The 24,874-nt window shown below is 39.3% G+C and overlaps 15 non-coding genes across 15 annotated transcripts; all 15 read right to left on the bottom strand.

Moving 5' to 3' along the window:
* Positions 1–30: 30 nt before the first annotated feature.
* Positions 31–112, bottom strand: trnal-aag (transfer RNA leucine (anticodon AAG)). The gene has a single exon. It is a non-coding gene; the product is annotated as a tRNA-Leu (tRNA).
* Positions 113–1,440: 1,328 nt separating this feature from the next.
* Positions 1,441–1,522, bottom strand: trnal-aag (transfer RNA leucine (anticodon AAG)). Its single transcript has one exon. It is a non-coding gene; the product is annotated as a tRNA-Leu (tRNA).
* A 4,079-nt stretch (positions 1,523–5,601) lies between these two features.
* Positions 5,602–5,683, bottom strand: trnal-aag (transfer RNA leucine (anticodon AAG)). The gene has a single exon. It is a non-coding gene; the product is annotated as a tRNA-Leu (tRNA).
* A 1,325-nt stretch (positions 5,684–7,008) lies between these two features.
* On the bottom strand, positions 7,009–7,090 carry trnal-aag (transfer RNA leucine (anticodon AAG)). The gene has a single exon. It is a non-coding gene; the product is annotated as a tRNA-Leu (tRNA).
* A 2,735-nt stretch (positions 7,091–9,825) lies between these two features.
* Positions 9,826–9,907, bottom strand: trnal-aag (transfer RNA leucine (anticodon AAG)). Its single transcript has one exon. It is a non-coding gene; the product is annotated as a tRNA-Leu (tRNA).
* A 1,326-nt stretch (positions 9,908–11,233) lies between these two features.
* Positions 11,234–11,315, bottom strand: trnal-aag (transfer RNA leucine (anticodon AAG)). Its single transcript has one exon. It is a non-coding gene; the product is annotated as a tRNA-Leu (tRNA).
* Positions 11,316–12,639: 1,324 nt separating this feature from the next.
* On the bottom strand, positions 12,640–12,721 carry trnal-aag (transfer RNA leucine (anticodon AAG)). Its single transcript has one exon. It is a non-coding gene; the product is annotated as a tRNA-Leu (tRNA).
* A 1,326-nt stretch (positions 12,722–14,047) lies between these two features.
* On the bottom strand, positions 14,048–14,129 carry trnal-aag (transfer RNA leucine (anticodon AAG)). The gene has a single exon. It is a non-coding gene; the product is annotated as a tRNA-Leu (tRNA).
* A 1,323-nt stretch (positions 14,130–15,452) lies between these two features.
* Positions 15,453–15,534, bottom strand: trnal-aag (transfer RNA leucine (anticodon AAG)). Its single transcript has one exon. It is a non-coding gene; the product is annotated as a tRNA-Leu (tRNA).
* Positions 15,535–16,859: 1,325 nt separating this feature from the next.
* Positions 16,860–16,941, bottom strand: trnal-aag (transfer RNA leucine (anticodon AAG)). The gene has a single exon. It is a non-coding gene; the product is annotated as a tRNA-Leu (tRNA).
* Positions 16,942–18,269: 1,328 nt separating this feature from the next.
* Positions 18,270–18,351, bottom strand: trnal-aag (transfer RNA leucine (anticodon AAG)). Its single transcript has one exon. It is a non-coding gene; the product is annotated as a tRNA-Leu (tRNA).
* A 1,324-nt stretch (positions 18,352–19,675) lies between these two features.
* Positions 19,676–19,757, bottom strand: trnal-aag (transfer RNA leucine (anticodon AAG)). The gene has a single exon. It is a non-coding gene; the product is annotated as a tRNA-Leu (tRNA).
* A 1,327-nt stretch (positions 19,758–21,084) lies between these two features.
* trnal-aag (transfer RNA leucine (anticodon AAG)) lies at positions 21,085–21,166 on the bottom strand. The gene has a single exon. It is a non-coding gene; the product is annotated as a tRNA-Leu (tRNA).
* Positions 21,167–22,489: 1,323 nt separating this feature from the next.
* trnal-aag (transfer RNA leucine (anticodon AAG)) lies at positions 22,490–22,571 on the bottom strand. The gene has a single exon. It is a non-coding gene; the product is annotated as a tRNA-Leu (tRNA).
* Positions 22,572–23,895: 1,324 nt separating this feature from the next.
* On the bottom strand, positions 23,896–23,977 carry trnal-aag (transfer RNA leucine (anticodon AAG)). Its single transcript has one exon. It is a non-coding gene; the product is annotated as a tRNA-Leu (tRNA).
* Between the last annotated feature and the right edge of the window lie 897 nt (positions 23,978–24,874).

Genomic DNA, 24,874 nt, shown 5'->3' with positions numbered 1-24,874 from the left:
AGTGGAAGTGAGTCATCACTGGTGCATGAATGTCAGAAGTGGGATTTGAACCCACGCCTCTTTCGAGACTGCGACCTTAACGCAGCGCCTTGGACCGCTCGGCCATCCTGACATCCTCCAGGCAAATCATTTGGAAACTGCTATACAAAAAAGACTTATGTGCTTAACAACTGCTTGTCTTTTTAGAAGGCAATGATTGAATGGTGAAAACGGCCTGTTCTTTTTTTGACTAAATTTAGACTACTGAGGTGTTTTTTTTTTGTTTGTTTTTGTTGAGTAGCCATGATACCCAACAGTTACAATGTTGTGGAATTATATCTGGTGGCAGCACCAGGGTGTTCTGCAGTCTACGGCATTGAGGAAAACTTGGGCCTTGATAGAAATGTACGGCCGCTGTGTTTCAATACCACCTTAAATGCTGCTTCTTTGACTTCTTTGTTTACTTTGAAATGCCAAAGCATGTGTCTCACTCTTTGTGTCCATTCTCACATATTTATGACTTGGTTAAAAGATTTGGATTTGAATATAAAAAGAACAAAGTACAGAGGACAGCATAGAGTAATTGGCAAGTTGGCAAATGAGGTATAATGCAGCCTGTATAGGAGATCCAGACTTTGATTGAATGAAAGATGGGAGTAATGGTCACCTCTGGAAAACCTTTATTAACTCCTAATGATTTAGTGAAACAGTCAAGCACTTTTGCCTTCGCTCGGTGTTGTAATCATAAATAAATCAGCCATATTTGCAATAATCAACAATGACTTCACGAATACCAGATTTGTTCATGACTGATTTATTTATGTTAAATGGACTGTCTGTTTTACAACGTTTGTGCACATCTAAAGCATTAGTATTTCCGTCTTATATGGCACCACTCACATTTCTGCTTCTTTTTAGTTTGAGCATTTGAAGGAATGCATGACAGACTACATTTTGATAAAGTTTCAAAAAAGGATTTTGTAAGTGGACCGAGATGCCGGACTGTGCATTAGGGCTTAGCTGTCAGAGTGATTTGTTCAAATGCAATGACTCGACACGTTTCTCATTAGCATCCAATATGAAGCAGGGAACCCTTAAACTTCCCTGTGTTTTTTTGAGGACAAATACAATGTATTTGTTTTACATGGACATGATAATTTATGACCTTAGTATTGAGATAAATTGTCAATGACTTGAAATGCCATCTTACCCATATCGTTTTACGTTGAAAACAGAAAGCTTCATGAATGCTTATGGAAAAAAATACAAAATATCAAAAGAAGTTTTTAATAAATAATGAAAAAGGATGGATTTGCATTTGGTTCATTAGTAGCACATGTGACAAGAACCTCGTGAGTAAATGAAATAAGTTTGTGATGTTTCTGGAGAGCAGATAAACAGTAGAGTTCCATGGACAGGACAGCTGTAGGCAGTGGAAGTGAGTCATCACTGGTGCATGAATGTCAGAAGTGGGATTTGAACCCACGCCTCTTTCGAGACTGCGACCTTAACGCAGCGCCTTGGACCGCTCGGCCATCCTGACATCCTCCAGGCAAATCATTTGGAAACTGCTATACAAAAAAGACTTATGTGCTTAACAACTGCTTGTCTTTTTAGAAGGCAATGATTGAATGGTGAAAACGGCCTGTTCTTTTTTTGACTAAATTTAGACTACTGAGGTGTTTTTTTTTGTTTGTTTTTGTTGAGTAGCCATGATACCCAACAGTTACAATGTTGTGGAATTATATCTGGTGGCAGCACCAGGGTGTTCTGCAGTCTACGGCATTGAGGAAAACTCGGGCCTTGATAGAAATGTACGGCCGCTGTGTTTCCATACCACCTTAAATGCTGCTTCTTTGACTTCTTTGTTTACTTTGAAATGCCAAAGCATGTGTCTCACTCTTTGTGTCCATTCTCACATATTTATGACTTGGTTAAAAGATTTGGATTTGAATATAAAAAGAACAAAGTACAGAGGACAGCATAGAGTAATTGGCAAGTTGGCAAATGAGGTATAATGCAGCCTGGATAGGAGATCCAGACTTTGATTGAATGAAAGATGGGAGTAATGGTCACCTCTGGAAAACCTTTATTAACTCCTAATGATTTAGTGAAACAGTCAAGCACTTTTGCCTTCGCTCGGTGTTGTAATCATAAATAAATCAGCCATATTTGCAATAATCAACAATGACTTCACGAATACCAGAATTGTTCATGACTGATTTATGTTAAATGGACTGTCTGTTTTACAACGTTTGTGCAGATCTAAAGCATTAGTATTTCCGTCTTATATGGCACCACTCACATTTCTGCTTCTTTTTAGTTTGAGCATTTGAATCGGGCGGACAGAGACATCGTAAACGGAGGAAAAACACGCGGCGGCGGGGTCTGTGTTTACATTCGTGACGCGTGGTGCCGGGACGCTCAGCTGGTGAGCAAACACTGTTCCCCGCGGGCGGAGTTCATGATCCTGAAGTGCCGTCCTTTCTACCTGCCGAGGGAGTTTACTGCGATTTTATTAGTGGCAGTATACATCCCCCCGACAACCAACAACAGTGACAGGAATGCAGCGCTAAATGAACTATTCCAGGCCATTGGTGAACAACAAACAGCACATCCAGATGGCTTCATCATTCTTGCCGGAGACTTCAACCACGCTGATCTCAAAACAGTCCTTCCAAAATTTCATCAGCATGTGCACTTTCCAACAAGAGGAAACAACATACTGGACCTTGTTTACACTCCTCACAAAAAAGCTTACAGAGCAACCCCCCTCCCCCACATCGGAACATCAGACCACCTCAGTGTTATGCTAACGCCTGCATACAGACAAAGGGTGAAACTTGCCAAACCAGTCTTGAAGAAAATAAGAGTGTGGCCAGAGGGAGCATCCTCTGCCCTTCAGGACTGCTTTGCAACAACAGACTGGGACATGTTTAAACAAACTGCCACCTACAACAACCTGACAGACATCGAGGAGTACACAGACACAGTAACCTCCTACATCACAAAGTGCATCGATGATGTGACACACACAAAAAGCATCATCATTCGAGCCAACCAGAAGCCCTGGCTGACAGGGGAAGTCAAAGGGCTACTGAGAGCCAGAGACAATGCCTTCAGAGCAGGGGATGAAGCTGGCCTAAGAACAGCAAGAGCCAACCTGTCCCGGGGCATCAGGAAAGCAAAAAAGGACTATATGCAAAAAGTCTCTTCCAACTTCAACGACAGCAGAGATGCACGGAGCCTGTGGCAGGGCATCCAGGCCATCACAGACTACAAGCCTGCACCGCAGAGCTGTGAGAACAATACCCCCCTTCTCAACAACCTGAACAGCTTCTTTTCACGCTTTGAAGGACTAAACAGCACACACCCACAGAAAACGCCCCCCTCCCCCCAGGATCAAACTCTGCACCTGACAACTACCAGCGTGAAGAGGACACTCTCCACCATCAACCCACGGAAAGCAGCGGGTCCAGACAATATCCCAGGCCGTGTGCTGAAGGAATGCGCAGAAGAGCTTAAGGATGTCTTCACAGACATCTTTAACATCTCCTTGGAGCAAGCCATCGTCCCATAATGCTTCAAGGCTACAACTATCATCCCTGTGCCAAAGAAACCATCACCATCCTGCTTCAATGACTACCGCCCCATAGCACTAACGCCCATCATCATGAAGTGCTTTGAAAGGCTAGTCATGTCACACATCAAGTCCACTCTTCCCCCCACCCTGGACCCCTTCCAGTTTGCATACCGACCCAAACGATCGACAGAGGACGCCATTTGTTCTGCTCTCCATCCAGCTCTCACCCACTTAGACAAAAAGGACGCATATGTGAGAATGCTGTTCATAGACTTCAGCTCCGCATTTAACACAATAATACCACAGCAACTCATTTGCAAACTGGACAAGCTGGGTGTTAACACCCCCATCTGCAACTGGCTACTGGACTTCCTCAGCCAAAGACCACAAACAGTACGAGCCGGCAACAACACCTCAAACACAATCATTCTCAACACCGGGGCACCCCAAGGCTGTGTGCTTAGTCCGCTGCTCTTCACCCTGCTGACACATGACTGCACAACAACCCACAGCACAAACCACCTTGTGAAATTTGCAGACGACACAACCCTGGTGGGTCTCATCACCAAGGGCGATGAGACCAACTACAGGGAAGAGGTGGATCTGCTGACAAAATGGTGCAGAGACAATAACCTCCTGCTAAATGTCGGCAAGACAAAGGAGATTGTTGTCAACTTTCAGAGGGGCCACACTCAACACCTGCCACTGATCATTGATGGTACTGCTGTGGAGAGAGTGAGCAGCACAAAATTCCTGGGGGTTCACATCAGTGAGGACCTCTCCTGGACCGCCCACACCACATCATTGGCAAAGAAAGGACAACAACGTCTCTACTTACTGCGGAAACTAAAAAGATCAGGTGCTTCACCAGCCATCATGACCACATTCTACAGAGGAACCATCGAGAGCATCCTCTCCAGCTGCATCACTGTGTGGGGGGGCAGCTGTACACACAGCAACAGGAAAGCCCTGCAGCGCATAGTCAACACAGCCAGGAGAATCATTGGAACACCACTCCTCTCCCTGCAGGACTTATACATCACCCGCCTCACCCGAAAAACACTAACAATAATCAAGGATGCACACCACCCTGCACACAACCTGTTCAGCCTTCTGCCCTCAGGGAGGAGGTACAGGAGCCTCTGCTCCCGGACCACTAGACTCAGAAACAGTTTCACACACCAGGCCATCAGGATGCTAAACACGCTCTCCCCTCTCCACCTACCCACCACCCATATCCCCCCATGAACAGTGCTCAAACGAACCCCCCCCCCGCTGCCTTGAGACACTGCCTTAAGTGCACTCGCACTTTTATGGCAAATTGCCTATGTTGTATATTGTAAATTGTATCTTCTTCTTTCTTTTTACTTATTTATTTTATTCTAAACGTATACTTTGTTTTTATTTTTCTTCTACTGAACAGACACGAAAGAGTAAGAAACGGATTTTCGATTCATTGTATGTGATGCACATGTGAAGAATTGACAATAAAGTTGACTTTGACTTTGAAGGAATGCATGACAGACTACATTTTGATGAAGTTTCAAAAAAGGATTTTGTAAGTGGACCGAGATGCCGGACTGTGCATTAGGGCTTAGCTGTCAGAGTGATTTGTTCAAATGCAATGACTCGACACGTTTCTCATTAGCATCCAATATGAAGCAGGGAACCCTTAAACTTCCCTGTGTTTTTTTGAGGACAAATACAATGTATTTGTTTTACATGGACATGATAATTTATGACCTTAGTATTGAGATAAATTGTCAATGACTTGAAATGCCATCTTACCCATATCGTTTTACGTTGAAAACAGAAACCTTCATGAATGCTTATGGAAAAAAATACAAAATATCAAAAGAAGTTTTTAATAAATAATGAAAAAGGATGGATTAGCATTTGGTTCATTAGTAGCACATGTGACAAGAACCTCGTGAGTAAATGAAATAAGTTTGTGATGTTTCTGGAGAGCAGATAAACAGTAGAGTTCCATGGACAGGACAGCTGTAGGCAGTGGAAGTGAGTCATCACTGGTGCATGAATGTCAGAAGTGGGATTTGAACCCACGCCTCTTTCGAGACTGCGACCTTAACGCAGCGCCTTGGACCGCTCGGCCATCCTGACATCCTCCAGGCCAAGTATTTGGAAACTGTTATACAAAAAAGACTTATGTGCTTAACAACTGCTTGTCTTTTTGGAAGGCAATGATTGAATGGTGAAAACGGCCTGTTTTTTTTTTTGACTAAATTTAGACTACTGAGGTGTTTTTTTTGTTTGTTTTTGTTGAGTAGCCATGATACCCAACAGTTACAATGTTGTGGAATTATATCTGGTGGCAGCACCAGGGTGTTCTGCAGTCTACGGCATTGAGGAAAACTCGGGCCTTGATAGAAATGTACGGCCGCTGTGTTTCAATACCACCTTAAATGCTGCTTCTTTGACTTCTTTGTTTACTTTGAAATGCCAAAGCATGTGTCTCACTCTTTGTGTCCATTCTCACATATTTATGACTTGGTTAAAAGATTTGGATTTGAATATAAAAAGAACAAAGTACAGAGGACAGCATAGAGTAATTGGCAAGTTGGCAAATGAGGTATAATGCAGCCTGGATAGGAGATCCAGACTTTGATTGAATGAAAGATGGGATTAATGGTCACCTCTGGAAAACCTTTATTAACTCCTAATGATTTAGTGAAACAGTCAAGCACTTTTGCCTTCGCTCGGTGTTGTAATCATAAATAAGTCAGCCATATTTGCAATAATCAACAATGACTTCATGATTTCCAGATTTGTTCATGACTGATTTATGTTAAATGGACTGTCTGTTTTACAACGTTTGTGCAGATCTAAAGCATTAGTATTTCCGTCTTATATGGCACCACTCACATTTCTGCTTCTTTTTAGTTTGAGCATTTGAAGGAATGCATGACAGACTTCATTTTGATGAAGTTTCAAAAAAGGATTTTGTAAGTGGACCGAGATGCCGGACTGTGCATTAGGGCTTAGCTGTCAGAGTGATTTGTTCAAATGCAATGACTCGACACGTTTCTCATTAGCATCCAATATGAAGCAGGGAACCCTTAAACTTCCCTGTGTTTTTTTGAGGACAAATACAATGTATTTGTTTTACATGGACATGATAATTTATGACCTTAGTATTGAGATAAATTGTCAATGACTTGAAATGCCATCTTACCCATATCGTTTTAAACATTGAAAACAGAAACCTTCATGAATGCTTATGGAAAAAAATACAAAATATCAAAAGAAGTTTTTAATAAATAATGAAAAAGGATGGATTAGCATTTGGTTCATTAGTAGCACATGTGACAAGAACCTCGTGAGTAAATGAAATAAGTTTGTGATGTTACTGGAGAGCAGATAAACAGTAGAGTTCCATGGACAGGACAGCTGTAGGCAGTGGAAGTGAGTCATCACTGGTGCATGAATGTCAGAAGTGGGATTTGAACCCACGCCTCTTTCGAGACTGCGACCTTAACGCAGTGCCTTGGACCGCTCGGCCATCCTGACATCCTCCAGGCCAAGTATTTGGAAACTGTTATACAAAAAAGACTTATGTGCTTAACAACTGCTTGTCTTTTTGGAAGGCAATGATTGAATGGTGAAAACGGCCTGTTTTTTTTTTGACTAAATTTAGACTACTGAGGTGTTTTTTTTTGTTTGTTTTTGTTGAGTAGCCATGATACCCAACAGTTACAATGTTGTGGAATTATATCTGGTGGCAGCACCAGGGTGTTCTGGAGTCTACGGCATTGAGGAAAACTCGGGCCTTGATAGAAATGTACGGCCGCTGTGTTTCAATACCACCTTAAATGCTGCTTCTTTGACTTCTTTGTTTACTTTGAAATGCCAAAGCATGTGTCTCACTCTTTGTGTCCATTCTCACATATTTATGACTTGGTTAAAAGATTTGGATTTGAATATAAGAAGAACAAAGTACAGAGGACAGCATAGAGTAATTGGCAAGTTGGCAAATGAGGTATAATGCAGCCTGGATAGGAGATCCAGACTTTGATTGAATTAAAGATGGGAGTAATGGTCACCTCTGGAAAACCTTTATTAACTCCTAATGATTTAGTGAAACAGTCAAGCACTTTTGCCTTCGCTCGGTGTTGTAATCATAAATAAGTCAGCCATATTTGCAATAATCAACAATGACTTCATGATTTCCAGATTTGTTCATGACTGATTTATTTATGTTAAATGGCCTGTCTCTTTTACAACATTTGTGCAGATCTAAAGCATTAGCATTTCCGTCTTATATGGCACCACTAACATTTTTGCTTCTTTTTAGTTTGAGCATTTGAAGGAATGCATGACAGACTACAGTTTGATATAGTTTCAAGAAAGGATTTTGTAAGTGGACCGAGATGCCGGACTGTGCATTAGGGCTTAGCTGTCAGAGTGGTTTGTTCAAATGCAATGACTTGACACGTTTCTCATTAGCATCCAATATGAAGCAGGGAACCCTTAAACTTCCCTTTGTTTTTTTGAGGACAAATACAATGTATTTGTTTTACATGGACATGATAATTTATGACCTTAGTATTGAGATAAATTGTCAATGACTTGAAATGCCATCTTACCCATTTCGTTTTACGTTGAAAACAGAAACCTTCATGAATGCTTATGGAAAAAAATACAAAATATCAAAAGAAGTTTTTAATAAATAATGAAAAAGGATGGATTAGCATTTGGTTCATTAGTAGCACATGTTACAAGAACCTCGTGAGTAAATGAAATAAGTTTGTGATGTTACTGGAGAGCAGATAAAGAGTAGAGTTCCATGGACAGGACAGCTGTAGGCAGTGGAAGTGAGTCATCACTGGTGCATGAATGTCAGAAGTGAGATTCGAACCCACGCCTCTTTCGAGACTGCGACCTTAAAGCAGCGCCTTGGACCGCTCGGCCATCCTGACATCCTCCAGGCCAAGTATTTGGAAACTGCTATACAAAAAAGACTTATGTGCTTAACAACTGCTTGTCTTTTTGGAAGGCAATGATTGAATGGTGAAAACGGCCTGTTCTTTTTTTGACTAAATTTAGACTACTGAGGTGTTTTTTTTGTTTGTTTTTGTTGAGTAGCCATGATACCCAACAGTTACAATGTTGTGGAATTATATCTGGTGGCAGCACCAGGGTGTTCTGCAGTCTACGGCATTGAGGAAAACTTGGGCCTTGATAGAAATGTACGGCCGCTGTGTTTCGATACCACCTTAAATGCTGCTTCTTTGACTTATTTGTTTACTTTGAAATGCCAAAGCATGTGTCTCACTCTTTGTGTCCATTCTCACATATTTATGACTTGGTTAAAAGATTTGGATTTGAATATAAAAAGAACAAAGTACAGATGACACCATAGAGTAATTGGCAAGTTGGCACATGAGGTATAATGCAGCCTGGATAGGAGATCCAGACTTTGATTGAATGAAAGATGGGAGTAATTGTCACCTTTGGAAAACCTTTATTAACTCCTAATGATTTAGTGAAACAGTCAAGCACTTTTGCCTTCGCTCGGTGTTGTAATCATAAATAAGTCAGCCATATTTGCAATAATCAACAATGACTTCAGGAATACCAGATTTGTTCATGACTGATTTATTTATGTTAAATGGACTGTCTGTTTTACAACATTTGTGCAGATCTAAAGCATTAGTATTTCCGTCTTATATGGCACCACTCACATTTCTGCTTCTTTTTAGTTTGAGCATTTGAAGGAATGCATGACAGACTACATTTTGATGAAATTTCAAGAAAGGATTTTGTAAGTGGACCGAGATGCCGGACTGTGCATTAGGGCTTAGCTGTCAGAGTGATTTGTTCAAATGCAATGACTCGACACATTTCTCATTAGCATCCAATATGAAGCAGGGAACCCTTAAACTTCCCTGTGTTTTTTTGAGGACAAATACAATGTATTTGTTTTACATGGACATGATCATTTATGACCTTAGTATTGAGATAAATTGTCAATGACTTGAAATGCCATCTTACCCATATCGTTTTACGTTGAAAACAGCAACCTTCATGAATGCTTATGGAAAAAAATACAAAATATCCTTAGAAATTTTTTATAAATAATGAAAAAGGATGGATTAGCATTTGGTTCATTAGTAGCACATGTGACAAGAACCTCGTGAGTAAATGAAATAAGTTAGTGATGTTACTGGAGAGCAGATAAACAGTAGTATTCCATGGACAGGACAGCTCTAGGCAGTGGAAGAGAGTCATCACTGGTGCCTGAATGTCAAAAGTGGGATTCGAACCCACGCCTCTTTCGAGACTGCGACCTTAACGCAGCGCCTTGGACCGCTCGGCCATCCTGACATCCTCCCGGCCAAATATTTGGAAACTGCTATACAAAAAAGACTTATGTGCTTAACAACTGCTTGTCTTTTTGGATGGCAATGATTGAATGATGAAAACGGCCTGTTCTTTTTTTGACTAAATTTAGACTACTGAGGTGTTTTTTTTGTTTGTTTTTGTTGAGTAGCCATGATACCCAACAGTTACAATGTTGTGGAATTATATCTGGTGGCAGCACCAGGGTGTTCTGCAGTCTACGGCATTGAGGAAAACTTGGGCCTTGATAGAAATGTACGGCCGTTGTGTTTCAATACCACCTTAAATGCTGCTTCTTTGACTTCTTTGTTTACTTTGAAATGCCAAAGCATGTGTCTCACTCTTTGTGTCCATTCTCACATATTTATGACTTGGTTAAAAGATTTGGATTTGAATATAAAAAGAACAAAGTACAGAGGACAGCATAGAGTAATTGGCAAGTTGGCAAATGAGGTATAATGCAGCCTGGATAGGAGATCCAGACTTTGATTGAATGAAAGATGGGAGTAATGGTCACCTCTGGAAAACCTTTATTAACTCCTAATGATTTAGTGAAACAGTCAAGCACTTTTGCCTTCGCTCGGTGTTGTAATCATAAATAAGTCAGCCATATTTGCAATAATCAACAATGACTTCACGAATACCAGATTTGTTCATGACTGATTTATTTATGTTAAATGGACTGTCTGTTTTACAACATTTGTGCAGATCTAAAGCATTAGTATTTCCGTCTTATATGGCACCACTCACATTTCTGCTTCTTTTTAGTTTGAGCATTTGAAGGAATGCATGACAGACTACATTTTGATGAAGTTTCAAGAAAGGATTTTGTAAGTGGACCGAGATGCCGGACTGTGCATTAGGGCTTAGCTGTCAGAGTGATTTGTTCAAATGCAATGACTTGACACGTTTCTCATTAGCATCCAATATGAAGCAGGGAACCCTTAAACTTCCGTGTGTTTTTTTGAGGACAAATACAATGTATTTGTTTTACATGTACATGATCATTTATGACCTTAGTATTGAGATAAATTGTCAATGACTTGAAATGCCATCTTACCCATATCGTTTTACGTTGAAAACAGCAACCTTCATGAATGCTTATGGAAAAAAATACAAAATATCAAAAGAAGTTTTTAATAAATAATGAAAAAGGATGGATTTGCATTTGGTTCATTAGTAGCACATGTGACAAGAACCTCGTGAGTAAATGAAATAAGTTTGTGATGTTTCTGGAGAGCAGATAAACAGTAGAGATCCATGGACAGGACATCTGTAGGCAGTGGAAGTGAGTCATCACTGGTGCATGAATGTCAGAAGTGGGATTCGAACCCACGCTTCTTTCGAGACTGCGACCTTAACGCAGCGCCTTGGACCGCTCGGCCATCCTGACATTCTCCGGGCCAAGTATTTGGAAACTGCTATACAAAAAAGACTTATGTGCTTAACTGCTTGTCTTTTTGGAAGGCAATGATTGAATGGTGAAAACGGCCTGTTCTTTTTTTGACTAAATTTAGACTACTGAGGTGTTTTTTTTTGTTTGTTTTTGTTGAGTAGCCATGATACCCAACAGTTACAATGTTGTGGAATTATATCTGGTGGCAGCACCAGGGTGTTCTGCAGTCTACGGCATTGAGGAAAACTTGGGCCTTGATAGAAATGTATGGCCGCTGTGTTTCAATACCACCTTAAATGCTGCTTCTTTGACTTCTTTGTTTACTTTGAAATGCCAAAGCATGTGTCTCACTCTTTGTGTCCATTCTCACATATTTATGACTTGGTTAAAAGATTTGGATTTGAATATAAAAAGAACAAAGTACAGAGGACAGCATAGAGTAATTGGCAAGTTGGCAAATGAGGTATAATGCAGCCTGGATAGGAGATCCAGACTTTGATTGAATGAAAGATGGGAGTAATGGTCACCTCTGGAAAACCTTTATTAACTCCTAATGATTTAGTGAAACAGTCAAGCACTTTTGCCTTCGCTCGGTGTTGTAATCATAAATAAGTCAGCCATATTTGCAATAATCAACAATGACTTCACGAATACCAGATTTGTTCATGACTGATTTATTTATGTCAAATGGACTGTCTGTTTTACAACATTTGTGCAGATCTAAAGCATTAGTATTTCCGTCTTATATGGCACCACTCACATTTCTGCTTCTTTTTAGTTTGAGCATTTGAAGGAATGCATGACAGACTACATTTTGATGAAGTTTCAAGAAAGGATTTTGTAAGTGGACCGAGATGCCGGACTGTGCATTAGGGCTTAGCTGTCAGAGTGATTTGTTCAAATGCAATGACTTGACACGTTTCTCATTAGCATCCAATATGAAGCAGGGAACCTTTAAACTTCCCTGTGTTTTTTTGAGGACAAATACAATGTATTTTTTTTACATGGACATGATAATTTATGACCTTAGTATTGAGATAAATTGTCAATGAGTTGAAATGCCATCTTACCCATATCGTTTTACGTTGAAAACAGCAACCTTCATGAATGCTTATGGAAAAAAATACAAAATATCAAAAGAAGTTTTTAATAAATAATGAAAAAGGATGGATTAGCATTTGGTTCATTAGTAGCACATGTGACAAGAACCTCGTGAGTAAATGAAATAAGTTTGTGATGTTTCTGGAGAGCAGATAAACAGTAGAGTTCCATGGACAGGACAGCTGTAGGCAGTGGAAGTGAGTCATCACTGGTGCATGAATGTCAGAAGTGGGATTCGAACCCACGCCTCTTTCGAGACTGCGACCTTAACGCAGTGCCTTGGACCGCTCGGCCATCCTGACATCCTCCAGGGCAATTATTTGGAAACTGCTATACAAAAAAGACTTATGTGCTTAACAACTGCTTGTCTTTTTGGATGGCAATGATTGAATGATGAAAACAGCCTGTTCTTTTTTTGACTAAATTTAGACTACTGAGGTGTTTTTTTTGTTTGTTTTTGTTGAGTAGCCATGATACCCAACAGTTACAATGTTGTGGAATTATATCTGGTGGCAGCACCAGGGTGTTCTGCAGTCTACGGCATTGAGGAAAACTTGGGCCTTGATAGAAATGTACGGCCGCTGTGTTTCAATACCACCTTAAATGCTGCTTCTTTGACTTCTTTGTTTACTTTGAAATGCCAAAGCATGTGTCTCACTCTTTGTGTCCATTCTCACATATTTATGACTTGGTTAAAAGATTTGGATTTGAATATAAAAAGAACAAAGTACAGAGGACAGCATAGAGTAATTGGCAAGTTGGCAAATGAGGTATAATGCAGCCTGGATAGGAGATCCAGACTTTGATTGAATGAAAGATGGGAGTAATGGTCACCTCTGGAAAACCTTTATTAACTCCTAATGATTTAGTGAAACAGTCAAGCACTTTTGCCTTCGCTCGGTGTTGTAATCATAAATAAATCAGCCATATTTGCAATAATCAACAATGACTTCACGAATACCAGATTTGTTCATGACTGATTTATTTATGTTAAATGGACTGTCTGTTTTACAACGTTTGTGCACATCTAAAGCATTAGTATTTCCGTCTTATATGGCACCACTCACATTTCTGCTTCTTTTTAGTTTGAGCATTTGAAGGAATGCATGACAGACTACATTTTGATAAAGTTTCAAAAAAGGATTTTGTAAGTGGACCGAGATGCCGGACTGTGCATTAGGGCTTAGCTGTCAGAGTGATTTGTTCAAATGCAATGACTCGACACGTTTCTCATTAGCATCCAATATGAAGCAGGGAACCCTTAAACTTCCCTGTGTTTTTTTGAGGACAAATACAATGTATTTGTTTTACATGGACATGATAATTTATGACCTTAGTATTGAGATAAATTGTCAATGACTTGAAATGCCATCTTACCCATATCGTTTTACGTTGAAAACAGCAACCTTCATGAATGCTTATGGAAAAAAATACAAAATATCAAAATAAGTTTTTAATAAATAATGAAAAAGGATGGATTAGCATTTGGTTCATTAGTAGCACATGTGACAAGAACCTCGTGAGTAAATGAAATAAGTTAGTGATGTTACTGGAGAGCAGATAAACAGTAGAGTTCCATGGACAGGACAGCTGTAGGCAGTGGAAGTGAGTCATCACTGGTGCATGAATGTCAGAAGTGGGATTCGAACCCACGCCTCTTTCGAGACTGCGACCTTAACGCAGCGCCTTGGACCGCTCGGCCATCCTGACATTCTCCGGGCCAAGTATTTGGAAACTGCTATACAAAAAAGACTTATGTGCTTAACAACTGCTTGTCTTTTTGGATGGCAATGATTGAATGATGAAAACGGCCTGTTCTTTTTTTGACTAAATTTAGACTACTGAGGTGTTTTTTTTGTTTGTTTTTGTTGAGTAGCCATGATACCCAACAGTTACAATGTTGTGGAATTATATCTGGTGGCACCAGGGTGTTCTGCAGTCTACAGCATTGAGGAAAACTTGGGCCTTGATAGAAATGTACGGCCGCTGTGTTTCAATACCACCTTAAATGCTGCTTCTTTGACTTCTTTGTTTACTTTGAAATGCCAAAGCATGTGTCTCACTCTTTGTGTCCATTCTCACATATTTATGACTTGGTTAAAAGATTTGGATTTGAATATAAAAAGAACAAAGTACAGAGGACAGCATAGAGTAATTGGCAAGTTGGCAAATGAGGTATAATGCAGCCGGGATAGGAGATCCAGACTTTGATTGAATGAAAGATGGGAGTAATGGTCACCTCTGGAAAACCTTTATTAACTCCTAATGATTTAGTGAAACAGTCAAGCACTTTTGCCTTCGCTCGGTGTTGTAATCATAAATAAATCAGCCATATTTGCAATAATCAACAATGACTTCACGAATACCAGATTTGTTCATGACTGATTTATTTATGTTAAATGGACTGTCTGTTTTACAACGTTTGTGCAGATCTAAAGCATTAGTATTTCCGTCTTATATGGCACCACTCACATTTCTGCTTCTTTTTAGTTTGAGCATTTGAAGGAATGCATGACAGACTACATTTTGATGAAGTTACAAAAAAGGATTTTGTAAGTGGACCGAGATGCCGGACTGTGCATTAGGGCTTAGCTGTCAGAGTGATTTGTTCAAATGCAATGACTCGACACGTTTCTCATTAGCATCCAATATGAAGCAGGGAACCCTTAAACTTCCCTGTGTTTTTTTGAGGACAAATACAATGTATTTGTTTTACATGGACATGATCATTTATGACCTTAGTATTGAGACAAATTGTCAATGACTTGAAATGCCATCTTACCCATATCGTTTTACGTTGAAAACAGCAACCTTCATGAATGCTTATGGGAAAAAATACAAAATATCCTAAGAAATTTTTTATAAATAATGAAAATGGATGGATTAGCATTTGGTTCATTAGTAGCACATGTGACAAGAACCTCGTGAGTAAATGAAATAAGTTAGTGATGTTACTGGAGAGCAGATAAACAGTAGTATTCCATGGACAGGACAGCTCTAGGCAGTGGAAGAGAGTCATCACTGGTGCATGAATGTCAGAAGTGAGATTCGAACCCACGCCTCTTTCGAGACTGTGACCTTAACGCAGCACCTTGGACCGCTCGGCCATCCTGACATCCTCCAGGCCAAGTATTTGGAAACTGCTATACAAAAAAGACTTATGTGCTTAACAACTGCTTGTCTTTTTGGAAGGCAATGATTGAATGGTGAAAACGGCCTGTTCTTTTTTTGACTAAATTTAGACTACTGAGGTGTTTTTGTTTTGTTTGTTTTTGTTGAGTAGCCATGATACCCAACAGTTACAATGTTGTGGAATTCTATCTGGTGGCAGCACCAGGGTGTTCTGCAGTCTAAGGCATTGAGGAAAACTTGGGCCTTTATAGAAATGTACGGCCGCTGTGTTTCAATACCACCTTAAATGCTGCTTCTTTGACTTCTTTGTTTACTTTGAAATGCCAAAGCATGTGTCTCACTCTTTGTGTCCATTCTCACATATTTATGACTTGGTTAAAAGATTTGGATTTGAATATAAAAAGAACAAAGTACAGAGGACAGCATAGAGTAATTGGCAAGTTGGCAAATGAGGTATAATGCAGCCTGGATAGGAGATCCAGACTTTGATTGAATGAAAGATGGGAGTAATGGTCACCTCTGGAAAACCTTTATTAACTCCTAATGATTTAGTGAAACAGTCAAGCACTTTTGCCTTCGCTCGGTGTTGTAATCATAAATAAGTCAGCCATATTTGCAATAATCAACAATGACTTCACGAATACCAGATTTGTTCATGACTGATTTATGTTAAATGGACTGTCTGTTTTACACTTGTTTGTGCAGATCTAAAGCATTAGTATTTCCGTCTTATATGGCACCACTCACATTTCTGCTTCTTTTTAGTTTGAGCATTTGAAGGAATGCATGACAGACAACATTTTGATGAAGTTTCAAAAAAGGATTTTGTAAGTGGACCGAGATGCCGGACTGTGCATTAGGGCTTAGCTGTCAGAGTGATTTGTTCAAATGAAATGACTCGACACGTTTCTCATTAGCATCCAATATGAAGCAGGGAACCCTTAAACTTCCCTGTGTTTTTTTGAGGACAAATACAATGCATTTGTTTTACATGGACATGATAATTTATGACCATAGTATTGAGATAAATTGTCAATGACTTGAAATGCCATCTTACCCATATCGTTTTACGTTGAAAACAGAAAGCTTCATGAATGCTTATGGAAAAAAATACAAAATATCAAAAGAAGTTTTTAATAAATAATGAAAAAGGATGGATTTGCATTTGGTTCATTAGTAGCACATGTGACAAGAACCTCGTGAGTAAATGAAATAAGTTTGTGATGTTACTGGAGAGCAGATAAACAGTAGAGTTCCATGGACAGGACAGCTGTAGGCAGTGGAAGTGAGTCATCACTGGTGCATGAATGTCAGAAGTGGGATTTGAACCCAAGCCTCTTTCGAGACTGCGACCTTAACGCAGCGCCTTGGACCGCTCGGCCATCCTGACATCCTCCAGGCAAATCATTTGGAAACTGCTATACAAAAAAGACTTATGTGCTTAACAACTGCTTGTCTTTTTAGAAGGCAATGATTGAATGGTGAAAACGGCCTGTTCTTTTTTTGACTAAATTTAGACTACTGAGGTGTTTTTTTTTTGTTTGTTTTTGTTGAGTAGCCATGATACCCAACAGTTACAATGTTGTGGAATTATATCTGGTGGCAGCACCAGGGTGTTCTGCAGTCTACGGCATTGAGGAAAACTTGGGCCTTGATAGAAATGTACGGCCGCTGTGTTTCAATACCACCTTAAATGCTGCTTCTTTGACTTCTTTGTTTACTTTGAAATGCCAAAGCATGTGTCTCACTCTTTGTGTCCATTCTCACATATTTATGACTTGGTTAAAAGATTTGGATTTGAATATAAAAAGAACAAAGTACAGAGGACAGCATAGAGTAATTGGCAAGTTGGCAAATGAGGTATAATGCAGCCTGGATAGGAGATCCAGACTTTGATTGAATGAAAGATGGGAGTAATGGTCACCTCTGGAAAACCTTTATTAACTCCTAATGATTTAGTGAAACAGTCAAGCACTTTTGCCTTCGCTCGGTGTTGTAATCATAAATAAATCAGCCATATTTGCAATAATCAACAATGACTTCACGAATACCAGATTTGTTCATGACTGATTTATTTATGTTAAATGGACTGTCTGTTTTACAACGTTTGTGCACATCTAAAGCATTAGTATTTCCGTCTTATATGGCACCACTCACATTTCTGCTTCTTTTTAGTTTGAGCATTTGAAGGAATGCATGACAGACTACATTTTGATAAAGTTTCAAAAAAGGATTTTGTAAGTGGACCGAGATGCCGGACTGTGCATTAGGGCTTAGCTGTCAGAGTGATTTGTTCAAATGAAATGACTCGACACGTTTCTCATTAGCATCCAATATGAAGCAGGGAACCCTTAAACTTCCCTGTGTTTTTTTGAGGACAAATACAATGTATTTGTTTTACATGGACATGATAATTTATGACCTTAGTATTGAGATAAATTGTCAATGACTTGAAATGCCATCTTACCCATATCGTTTTACGTTGAAAACAGCAACCTTCATGAATGCTTATGGAAAAAAATACAAAATATCAAAATAAGTTTTTAATAAATAATGAAAAAGGATGGATTAGCATTTGGTTCATTAGTAGCACATGTGACAAGAACCTCGTGAGTAAATGAAATAAGTTTGTGATGTTTCTGGAGAGCAGATAAACAGTAGAGTTCCATGGACAGGACAGCTGTAGGCAGTGGAAGTGAGTCATCACTGGTGCATGAATGTCAGAAGTGGGATTCGAACCCACGCCTCTTTCGAGACTGCGACCTTAACGCAGCGCCTTGGACCGCTCGGCCATCCTGACATCCTCCCGGCCAAATATTTGGAAACTGCTATACAAAAAAGACTTATGTGCTTAACTGCTTGTCTTTTTGGAAGGCAATGATTGAATGGTGAAAACGGCCTGTTCTTTTTTTGACTAAATTTAGACTACTGAGGTGTTTTTTTTTGTTTGTTTTTGTTGAGTAGCCATGATACCCAACAGTTACAATGTTGTGGAATTATATCTGGTGGCAGCACGAGGGTGTTCTGCAGTCTACGGCATTGAGGAAAACTTGGGCCTTGATAGAAATGTATGGCCGCTGTGTTTCAATACCACCTTAAATGCTGCTTCTTTGACTTCTTTGTTTACTTTGAAATGCCAAAGCATGTGTCTCACTCTTTGTGTCCATTCTCACATATTTATGACTTGGTTAAAAGATTTGGATTTGAATATAAAAAGAACAAAGTACAGAGGACAGCATAGAGTAATTGGCAAGTTGGCAAATGAGGTATAATGCAGCCGGGATAGGAGATCCAGACTTTGATTGAATGAAAGATGGGAGTAATGGTCACCTCTGGAAAACCTTTATTAACTCCTAATGATTTAGTGAAACAGTCAAGCACTTTTGCCTTCGCTCGGTGTTGTAATCATAAATAAATCAGCCATATTTGCAATAATCAACAATGACTTCACGAATACCAGATTTGTTCATGACTGATTTATTTATGTTAAATGGACTGTCTGTTTTACAACGTTTGTGCAGATCTAAAGCATTAGTATTTCCGTCTTATATGGCACCACTCACATTTCTGCTTCTTTTTAGTTTGAGCATTTGAAGGAATGCATGACAGACTACATTTTGATGAAGTTACAAAAAAGGATTTTGTAAGTGGACCGAGATGCCGGACTGTGCATTAGGGCTTAGCTGTCAGAGTGATTTGTTCAAATGCAATGACTCGACACGTTTCTCATTAGCATCCAATATGAAGCAGGGAACCCTTAAACTTCCCTGTGTTTTTTTGAGGACAAATACAATGTATTTGTTTTACATGGACATGATCATTTATGACCATAGTATTGAGATAAATTGTCAATGACTTGAAATGCCATCTTACCCATATCGTTTTACGTTGAAAACAGCAACCTTCATGAATGCTTATGGGAAAAAATACAAAATATCCTAAGAAATTTTTTATAAATAATGAAAAAGGATGGATTAGCATTTGGTTCATTAGTAGCACATGTGACAAGAACCTCGTGAGTAAATGAAATAAGTTAGTGATGTTACTGGAGAGCAGATAAACAGTAGTATTCCATGGACAGGACAGCTCTAGGCAGTGGAAGAGAGTCATCACTGGTGCCTGAATGTCAAAAGAGGGATTCGAACCCACGCCTCTTTCGAGACTGCGACCTTAACGCAGCACCTTGGACCGCTCGGCCATCCTGACATCCTCCAGGCCAAGTATTTGGAAACTGCTATACAAAAAAGACTTATGTGCTTAACAACTGCTTGTCTTTTTGGAAGGCAATGATTGAATGGTGAAAACGGCCTGTTCTTTTTTTGACTAAATTTAGACTACTGAGGTGTTTTTTTTTGTTTGTTTTTGTTGAGTAGCCATGATACCCAACAGTTACAATGTTGTGGAATTCTATCTGGTGGCAGCACCAGGGTGTTCTGCAGTCTAAGGCATTGAGGAAAACTTGGGCCTTTATAGAAATGTACGGCCGCTGTGTTTCAATACCACCTTAAATGCTGCTTCTTTGACTTCTTTGTTTACTTTGAAATGCCAAAGCATGTGTCTCACTCTTTGTGTCCATTCTCACATATTTATGACTTGGTTAAAAGATTTGGATTTGAATATAAAAAGAACAAAGTACAGAGGACAGCATAGAGTAATTGGCAAGTTGGCAAATGAAGTATAATGCAGCCTGGATAGGAGATCCAGACTTTGATTGAATGAAAGATGGGAGTAATGGTCACCTCTGGAAAACCTTTATTAACTCCTAATGATTTAGTGAAACAGTCAAGCACTTTTGCCTTCGCTCGGTGTTGTAATCATAAATAAGTCAGCCATATTTGCAATAATCAACAATGACTTCACGAATACCAGATTTGTTCATGACTGATTTATTTATGTTAAATGGACTGTCTGTTTTACAACGTTTGTGCAGATCTAAAGCATTAGTATTTCCGTCTTATATGGCACCACTCACATTTCTGCTTCTTTTTAGTTTGAGCATTTGAAGGAATGCATGACAGACAACATTTTGATGAAGTTTCAAAAAAGGATTTTGTAAGTGGACCGAGATGCCGGACTGTGCATTAGGGCTTAGCTGTCAGAGTGATTTGTTCAAATGCAATGACTCGACACGTTTCTCATTAGCATCCAATATGAAGCAGGGAACCCTTAAACTTCCCTGTGTTTTTTTGAGGACAAATACAATGCATTTGTTTTACATGGACATGATAATTTATGACCATAGTATTGAGATAAATTGTCAATGACTTGAAATGCCATCTTACCCATATCGTTTTACGTTGAAAACAGCAACCTTCATGAATGCTTATGGAAAAAAATACAAAATATCAAAAGAAGTTTTTAATAAATAATGAAAAAGGATGGATTTGCATTTGGTTCATTAGTAGCACATGTGACAAGAACCTCGTGAGTAAATGAAATAAGTTTGTGATGTTACTGGAGAGCAGATAAACAGTAGAGTTCCATGGACAGGACAGCTGTAGGCAGTGGAAGTGAGTCATCACTGGTGCATGAATGTCAGAAGTGGGATTTGAACCCACGCCTCTTTCGAGACTGCAACCTTAACGCAGCGCCTTGGACCGCTCGGCCATCCTGACATCCTCCAGGCAAATCATTTGGAAACTGCTATACAAAAAAGACTTATGTGCTTAACAACTGCTTGTCTTTTTAGAAGGCAATGATTGAATGGTGAAAACGGCCTGTTCTTTTTTTGACTAAATTTAGACTACTGAGGTGTTTTTTTTTGTTTGTTTTTGTTGAGTAGCCATGATACCCAACAGTTACAATGTTGTGGAATTATATCTGGTGGCAGCACCAGGGTGTTCTGCAGTCTACGGCATTGAGGAAAACTCGGGCCTTGATAGAAATGTACGGCCGCTGTGTTTCCATACCACCTTAAATGCTGCTTCTTTGACTTCTTTGTTTACTTTGAAATGCCAAAGCATGTGTCTCACTCTTTGTGTCCATTCTCACATATTTATGACTTGGTTAAAAGATTTGGATTTGAATATAAAAAGAACAAAGTACAGAGGACAGCATAGAGTAATTGGCAAGTTGGCAAATGAGGTATAATGCAGCCTGGATAGGAGATCCAGACTTTGATTGAATGAAAGATGGGAGTAATGGTCACCTCTGGAAAACCTTTATTAACTCCTAATGATTTAGTGAAACAGTCAAGCACTTTTGCCTTCGCTCGGTGTTGTAATCATAAATAAGTCAGCCATATTTGCAATAATCAACAATGACTTCACGAATACCAGAATTGTTCATGACTGATTTATGTTAAATGGACTGTCTGTTTTACAACGTTTGTGCAGATCTAAAGCATTAGTATTTCCGTCTTATATGGCACCACTCACATTTCTGCTTCTTTTTAGTTTGAGCATTTGAAGGAATGCATGACAGACTACATTTTGATGAAGTTTCAAAAAAGGATTTTGTAAGTGGACCGAGATGCCGGACTGTGCATTAGGGCTTAGCTGTCAGAGTGATTTGTTCAAATGCAATGACTCGACACGTTTCTCATTAGCATCCAATATGAAGCAGGGAACCCTTAAACTTCCCTGTGTTTTTTTGAGGACAAATACAATGTATTTGTTTTACATGGACATGATAATTTATGACCTTAGTATTGAGATAAATTGTCAATGACTTGAAATGCCATCTTACCCATATCGTTTTACGTTGAAAACAGAAACCTTCATGAATGCTTATGGAAAAAAATACAAAATATCAAAAGAAGTTTTTAATAAATAATGAAAAAGGATGGATTAGCATTTGGTTCATTAGTAGCACATGTGACAAGAACCTCGTGAGTAAATGAAATAAGTTTGTGATGTTTCTGGAGAGCAGATAAACAGTAGAGTTCCATGGACAGGACAGCTGTAGGCAGTGGAAGTGAGTCATCACTGGTGCATGAATGTCAGAAGTGGGATTTGAACCCACGCCTCTTTCGAGACTGCGACCTTAACGCAGCGCCTTGGACCGCTCGGCCATCCTGACATCCTCCAGGCCAAGTATTTGGAAACTGTTATACAAAAAAGACTTATGTGCTTAACAACTGCTTGTCTTTTTGGAAGGCAATGATTGAATGGTGAAAACGGCCTGTTTTTTTTTTGACTAAATTTAGACTACTGAGGTGTTTTTTTTGTTTGTTTTTGTTGAGTAGCCATGATACCCAACAGTTACAATGTTGTGGAATTATATCTGGTGGCAGCACCAGGGTGTTCTGCAGTCTACGGCATTGAGGAAAACTCGGGCCTTGATAGAAATGTACGGCCGCTGTGTTTCAATACCACCTTAAATGCTGCTTCTTTGACTTCTTTGTTTACTTTGAAATGCCAAAGCATGTGTCTCACTCTTTGTGTCCATTCTCACATATTTATGACTTGGTTAAAAGATTTGGATTTGAATATAAAAAGAACAAAGTACAGAGGACAGCATAGAGTAATTGGCAAGTTGGCAAATGAGGTATAATGCAGCCTGGATAGGAGATCCAGACTTTGATTGAATGAAAGATGGGAGTAATGGTCACCTCTGGAAAACCTTTATTAACTCCTTATGATTTAGTGAAACAGTCAAGCACTTTTGCCTTCGCTCGGTGTTGTAATCATAAATAAGTCAGCCATATTTGCAATAATCAACAATGACTTCACGAATACCAGATTTGTTCATGACTGATTTATGTTAAATGGACTGTCTGTTTTACAACGTTTGTGCAGATCTAAAGCATTAGTATTTCCGTCTTATATGGCACCACTCACATTTCTGCTTCTTTTTAGTTTGAGCATTTGAAGGAATGCATGACAGACAACATTTTGATGAAGTTTCAAAAAAGGATTTTGTAAGTGGACCGAGATGCCGGACTGTGCATTAGGGCTTAGCTGTCAGAGTGATTTGTTCAAATGCAATGACTCGACACGTTTCTCATTAGCATCCAATATGAAGCAGGGAACCCTTAAACTTCCCTGTGTTTTTTTGAGGACAAATACAATGTATTTGTTTTACATGGACATGATAATTTATGACCTTAGTATTGAGATAAATTGTCAATGACTTGAAATGCCATCTTACCCATATCGTTTTAAACATTGAAAACAGAAACCTTCATGAATGCTTATGGAAAAAAATACAAAATATCAAAAGAAGTTTTTAATAAATAATGAAAAAGGATGGATTAGCATTTGGTTCATTAGTAGCACATGTGACAAGAACCTCGTGAGTAAATGAAATAAGTTTGTGATGTTACTGGAGAGCAGATAAACAGTAGAGTTCCATGGACAGGACAGCTGTAGGCAGTGGAAGTGAGTCATCACTGGTGCATGAATGTCAGAAGTGGGATTTGAACCCACGCCTCTTTCGAGACTGCGACCTTAACGCAGTGCCTTGGACTGCTCGGCCATCCTGACATCCTCCAGGCCAAGTATTTGGAAACTGTTATACAAAAAAGACTTATGTGCTTAACAACTGCTTGTCTTTTTGGAAGGCAATGATTGAATGGTGAAAACGGCCTGTTTTTTTTTTGACTAAATTTAGACTACTGAGGTGTTTTTTGTTTTGTTTTTGTTGAGTAGCCATGATACCCAACAGTTACAATGTTGTGGAATTATATCTGGTGGCAGCACCAGGGTGTTCTGGAGTCTACGGCATTGAGGAAAACTCGGGCCTTGATAGAAATGTACGGCCGCTGTGTTTCAATACCACCTTAAATGCTGCTTCTTTGACTTCTTTGTTTACTTTGAAATGCCAAAGCATGTGTCTCACTCTTTGTGTCCATTCTCACATATTTATGACTTGGTTAAAAGATTTGGATTTGAATATAAGAAGAACAAAGTACAGAGGACAGCATAGAGTAATTGGCAAGTTGGCAAATGAGGTATAATGCAGCCTGGATAGGAGATCCAGACTTTGATTGAATGAAAGATGGGAGTAATGGTCACCTCTGGAAAACCTTTATTAACTCCTAATGATTTAGTGAAACAGTCAAGCACTTTTGCCTTCGCTCGGTGTTGTAATCATAAATAAATCAGCCATATTTGCAATAATCAACAATGACTTCACGAATACCAGATTTGTTCATGACTGATTTATTTATGTTAAATGGACTGTCTGTTTTACAACGTTTGTGCAGATCTAAAGCATTAGTATTTCCGTCTTATATGGCACCACTCACATTTCTGCTTCTTTTTAGTTTGAGCATTTGAAGGAATGCATGACAGACTACATTTTGATGAAGTTACAAAAAAGGATTTTGTAAGTGGACCGAGATGCCGGACTGTGCATTAGGGCTTAGCTGTCAGAGTGAT

The sequence above is a fragment of the Oryzias latipes genome, chromosome 13 (assembly GCF_053564925.1).
Source record: "Oryzias latipes strain Hd-rR chromosome 13, Olatipes_Hd-rR_3.1".
Taxonomy (NCBI): domain Eukaryota; kingdom Metazoa; phylum Chordata; class Actinopteri; order Beloniformes; family Adrianichthyidae; genus Oryzias; species Oryzias latipes.
Note: the sequence above shows the minus strand (reverse complement) of the source record. Positions and strands in the feature narration are given on the sequence as shown.